This window comes from Conger conger, chromosome 9 (genome assembly GCF_963514075.1).
Source record: "Conger conger chromosome 9, fConCon1.1, whole genome shotgun sequence".
NCBI classification, from domain to species: Eukaryota; Metazoa; Chordata; class Actinopteri; order Anguilliformes; family Congridae; genus Conger; species Conger conger.
Window position 1 is genome coordinate 55402670 of NC_083768.1, and position 6427 is coordinate 55409096.

Here is a 6427-nt window from a genome sequence, read left to right on the forward strand (position 1 = left end):
TACCCCTGTTACAGTCAGTGGTTGTGTTTCATTGCAGAATTTGACGACTATTACTATTACTACTTCTGAAAATAAGTATTATGTATGCCAAAGGACATATTTAGCAATACAAGAAACATGACCAGAACTGACTGAACCAAAAAGTATGGTCTCAAACTGAACTACCATACTTGGGTGTCAAATTCCAGTTCTCCAAGGATTAAGTATGAACAAACTGTAGTGTTAGTATGAACGCAGAACAGTACATATTTTCCTGAAATTAAAACCTGAAAATGTCAATGGAGCGTCCTTGTCCAAAGCCTACAGGGTTTAGGGAGTCAAGATATATCAACTCCCTAGACTTTGACTTCAGAATCTGTGAAGAACATGACATAAAAGGCTCCAAACTCGTTAAAGTGTCTTTGTGATCATGTTTGTGATGAAAAGTACTATACAAATAAACTGAGTCAAATTGAATGGACTATTTCAATGGACTATTCAGGGATCACAATGCACACAAGTACATGTTTACAAAATACTGACAGTTCCATTAAAAAGGGACATATTAGTACATTATGCAGGCTCAAAAAAGCAAAGCAGCTATGGAAAAAGGATACAAACAAATAGTTAACAAATACAGCAATTTAGGTTAACCTCATGTACTTTCTATTTGAACAATTAACTAACTAGCATTAGTATAATGGAGTCCTTGATTCTATACATTACATCTCCATGCAGTACATAAAATATGAGACAGGTAACTTACACATAAAATCCAGTCGGCCGATTCCCAGGACGGGAGAAAAATGATGTCCTTGGTTGAGGCATTGTCCTGTGAGATGGGATGAAAAACATGATGAAACAAACTGCAGTAAACAGTCAACTAGTTAACAAATCATTGTATGTGACACAAATTTTAAAGGACACCAACAGGTAAAGCCTCCAGTGGATTGCCAAACAATGGTGGTAACCACGTCACCACCACATAGCTGTTCACAGCGAGGACATCTTTGCCCTGAAGAGAAATAAAGAAATTTGTGCCGTTTGTGCCACTATAAATCTTTCATAATTACTACACGTACGCTCAAGTACACCAACAAAAACAACCAAACTGACCTCTGAAGCTGCCATTTGAGTTATTAAGCCAAAACAACCATCTGTAAAAAGTTAAATTTAATGAAATGTTAAAAAATAAATAAATAAAAAAGAGAGAGAAGAACAAAAACACAATGTATTCACATTATAAAAACACATACACATTTAATTCAGTATAAACTGCAAGAAATGTGGTCAATTACCGTCGCCTCTAACTCCAAACCCAACCCAATGACCAAAAGTCACTTCTCTTTAATGCACAGGTTGAGCTCAATTGTACAATCTTTTCATTTGGATCATTCTGTCTATCCAAGACATAAGCCAGCTGGATAAAGGAGTTAAAAACAGTTAAATAATTAATTTTAATTGCTAAATTAACAGTTATCAATAAACATTATTTATGAAAATGTTTGCAATGTTTATAGGTCACCCGATCATGCTGTGCTGGTAGAAGATCAATAGCCCAAAATGTCCTGTTCTCTCTGTCGTTTGTAAGGTATGTTGTCAAATCTTGGGTCAGGTCAGACATGGGTTCTGGACAGTCTGAAAAGAAGATGTATTATTATGACCATGATTGTTTCTACTGGCTTCACCAATTGATTATTGTTACCATTTTTTGCCCATGTACATCAACTTAAGACAAAGGATATTCTGATTTAACCATTGTTCAGTATCTTCTACATTACTCCACAGAGTTCAAAGTAGTGTATGTACACATTGATTACTTCCATTTATTGTTAAACTTCTATGCATCATTCTTTTCTACTTACATTCCACACCCTCACCAGTCTGTGACGTTTCCTCTGATTCAGTGGGCAGCTGCACAGCTGTGCCTGAAATAAATAACTTTAAATCACTTGAGATATCTCGATGACCACAACAAGATAACTATTGTGACAAAAATCTATTTGAATGAATATAGAGAAGTATATTACCCATTGCTGTCTAACTGTAGCTGGACATCCGTGCCAACCATCTTTTGTATGCTGGCTTGGGTTTTCTTATTGCATGTAGTATTGTAGTGATGCAGTATGTTGCGCATCATGAAAATGTGTGAAGATGGACTGAGTGTGTTCATGAAGTAGTTATTTTTCTTTAATTCAGCAAATAGTTGTTCAGCACATTGGCTGTTTACCCAACCAGCCAGCTGAGGAACAAGCTCAATTTTTCTTAGGGCATCTCTGGGATCCTTTGTATTTCTTTCATGGAAGATGTCATATAGGGCATAGTGATCTGAGGATCCTGCGAGTGGGTGGTCGTTCTGATCAGTGTTAGTCTTTTTAGTCTTGAGCCAAGGTAAGTTTACTTTGAGCTTGCCCTCCGCAGCCAATTGGATGTTTTCTGGGGTTGCTTCAAGAAGGCTCTCATATGGTTGGAAACTCTGTGGCTCCCTCAAGTTTGTGTGGGTAGCTAAACCCCTTGCAAAATCATATATTGATATGTTTGGAAAGTGTTTCCATGATAGAAGGATGTCAGCATAGTCCCTGGGACTTTCTGCTCTTAAATTCGGTTTGACAGAATAGACAACCCCACAGGGGCATGTGACCACTGCCCAACCACCTAAAGGAAAAATACAGCGAGTTAATGAGAGTACTGACATGTGACAGTAATGGAAAATAACGAACACAGATTCATTAGTATGATAGTGCATTATAAATGCAGTTTGACTGAGTCCTGTGGCAGGTGTGGACCTAAAGCATTGCTGTCATTCTTGCTATTGAACTGCTTACAGTACAGCTATTACATTCTTCTGGCAGAGGATCTGTTTCCTCCCTGTTTTAGCCAAGGCCACTATTGCAAATAAGAATGTTCTTAACTGATTTGCCTCATTAAATAAAGATTAAATCAATATATGCATCACTTTATGTCAACCAGAGGTGACTGTTCTGTTTAAGACTTGTAATAAATGCTCTTACCAGAGGCTCCCCAGACCTTCTGAAAGACCTTGCCATAAGAGGATCTGTTCCTCATTTCTCCCCTAAGTCTTAAGACAAGGTCCATCTTCGAGCCATTTGAGTCAAGGCCACATTGCTTGCACAGCGTTCGAACCATGCCCACCTATTATGTCAATGCAAAAGGAAATCAATAACCACAATAATATTTGGCTCAATTTACAACACTTAATTATCAATTACTTTTATTAGCTCGTACCCTGAGGGTAGTCAGAAAGTCTTCAAGCCTCTCCTCAGTTATATTTAGATCAGCCACTTCAGAGGACTGCCTTGGTCCATGGAGCTTGGCATATTCAGTGTTTAAAACACTGGCATCTTTCCTGGTCTTTGGACCAATCCAAGGGTACACCTTGGACAGGTCGCCAATCCATCACAGGGCTCACATATAGAGACAGACAAACCATTCACACTCACATTCACACCTATGGGCAATTTACAGTCACCAATTAACCTGTTTGTGCATGTTTTTGGTCTGTGGGAGGAAGCCAGAGAACCCGGAGAAAACCCACGCAGGCACGGGGAGAACATGCAAACCGGTGGGTTTGAACCCAGAACCCTCTTGCTGTGAGGCAATCGTGCTAACCACTACACCACCGTGCTGCCCTCATTACAAATAATTTGGACTGATTTAGCATTAATACAGTAGAACGGTTGATATATGAGCACAGTGGATCCACAGTGATACATCTAAGCCATTTGTTGACCACAGAAATATTGAACAGAGACGGTTGATTCACAATAAATAATAGAGTTATTAAGCATGAAGTAAAATCATTCCATTACTGTACTTGCAAAAATGCTATATTCTTTTGTATACTTTGAGTAAAAGATACTCACTTGGTAATAAGCCTCTGCAAACAAGCTCGGAAGTCACAGTCTTCCAAAAGTCCTCTATGTTTACATTTCCATCAAAGTCCTCTGGTGGTCCCTCCAGATCACTTACTGTAAAATCAAGTATTAAGAAAACATTGTAAAATTCTAAAAGAAATGGTATCTCTAGAATAAGATGAACTTCCATTACTTTAGGGACTTACCAGGCATGTTGAAAACTGCCTTTTTGTGAAGGTCCATCATGACGACTGCTGGATGGTATCCACACTTAATGCAGGAATACATGTAGTCGTGCTTCGTGAGAGCTTCAAAGTGCATGTATGCATGAAGTATTGTGTTCTTACTGGGAAATTTCTTCAGTTCAGTCTTCTCCAACACTTCAATGGCTCGACTAAGAGCATGGTGGGTCTAGAAAAGTATATAAGACTCAGTAAGGGACATACTGAAAGGATAAGAATACTACAGCATTCCTTCCAAAATGATGGCTTCTTACCTGGAGTGATGCACGAAGGAAGATGCACATATGTAATGTTATGATAATGTGATCATTAAAATTATGAACACCATCAGTCCACTCCTGATAACGATAGGTCAGTCCACAGTTACTGCACATCCTGCAGTAGGTAGAAATGCCTACAAAACAAAAACAAAAAAACAAAAAGTGACTGTTATATTATATCTAAAAATGTAACTCATATCTGGCAAGTTCACAGTGCAATGATAAAATTTAGTTTACGGTTAGTTTGTTTTTAACATTAGTTAAGTTGATCTAGATAACATTTCTTTTGAGCTCACCTTATAGAACACCAGTATATGTGACCAATCTTGCTTTTTGTGTGATCAGCACTGGCTCACTGAGGGCTATGTTCCCTGCACACTCTTGGCATGTTGTTTCCTTGGGAATAAAGTGTCTTGGGAAGTATTCAGCTGCCCTGCAGCCGCTGGTCAGATCTTGTGGTAACAGGGCAGGTATGGATTTATTTTGCATCAAGTACGTGACCATCCTCTTGAGACCTGCATCATCGGAAGGGTATGCTGGTCCTTCTCCAGCTTGTTGTGCTTGTTGCTGGTCAGTCTCTCCCTCAGCATCACTCTCCATGGTCGTCACAGTAGTAAAGATCTGCCTGTCCACCTGAAAAAGATGCCACTTGGCAATGGTTTTGTGGAGACAAGATTGTCTTGGTTTGGCACATGGGCAGTGCCATGTATTCTTTTTAGAGTCATAAGCAGCTATTACCCTACCAAGTCTGCTGTAATAGGACACTTTTGGCTCAAAGATGGAAATATATTTCTTTGAGGGAGGCCTCCCCATGGTCACCTCAACCGAAAGAGGAACACCTGCTATTCTAGCTTCTTCTTGCCTATTTAAGCACGTTCTTTTTCTGTCCTCGGAAAACATTTTGGCAGCTACCATTTCAGACAGCACCTCCTCTTGAAGATGAACTGGTGTAGCCTGAGAATTTGGGAAGAATTGCAGAGATTTTAAATGTTTGCACTCAAAAATTCCACTCTGTATTTGTATTGCATTCCTCCATTTCGCAAATTACTTGATGGCTTGCACCCCATGTTTTTTTTTAAAAATATGGATAGCTTGAAAAAAGATTTTTCGACAGCAAAAATCCCATTTTGGGGGTCCACACACTGACATACAAGGCGGTGTTGTTCTGTGATGTCTTCTACCCTCCTTTTGTGCTTCCTCCTGATATGAACCAGCAGGTTCCTCCTGTTTAATCTGAGCCCACAAATACTGCACTCCACCCGTTTTTGCTGACGCACAGACAGTCTTACTGGTGCCACTTCCAAGCTTGAAAGACTAGACTGGGGTGCTGGAAGAGAAAACGGCAGTACTGGAGGACTAGACTGGGGTGCTGGAGGAGAAAACGGCAGTACTGGAGGACTAGACTGGGGTGCTGGAGGAGTTGTGGGTGGAGGCTGTCCGGAAGATTTGTGTTTTTTGCATGACGATAAATGTTTAATGAATTGGAACTTCTTGAGTATAGTTCCGGAACAGTAGCAGCAATGAAAATGTGCTAAGGGTCTGCAGTTGAAATGGCACTTCATGATGATTTAATCTAAAATGTAAAAAAGAAAATGTTTTATCAGTTGTCTTTAAAATAATCAAAGTGGCATAAGGCACATAGCTTTGGAGTTGTGCAAAAACATTGCATCTCCGAGAAGTAAAATTTTCAGTATGAAGGAAAAACTAATATAAGTCCCATTAATTGTGTATAAGTCACAAGGTGTTCAAAATGTATTCTATTGATCACAGAGTTATTGTTTTTTGTTTTACAGATATATCAATTTGGGCTTTTAAGGTTTAGGGTTCATGTTATGGTTATGTTTAAAGTTAGGTTTATGGGTAGGCCGTACACTATTGTGTTCCATATGCTTGCCTTACGAGTAGCCACGGCCTAAAATAATACATAGCTTTATAGAAGACTGGGTATAACATAAGTGAGATGGCTATAATTAGTTCAATTAAAAAGGAAATGTTTCAATGGCTGTTTAACATTTTGTTGATCTACAGGTTAAAATGACAATGCGATACATTAATAAAGAAGCATAACACA

At 39.0% G+C, this 6427-nt stretch overlaps 1 pseudogene; it reads right to left on the reverse strand.

The window, feature by feature from the left end:
- Positions 1-1519: 1519 nt before the first annotated feature.
- On the reverse strand, positions 1520-5169 carry LOC133137706 (uncharacterized; annotated as a pseudogene).
- Between the last annotated feature and the right edge of the window lie 1258 nt (positions 5170-6427).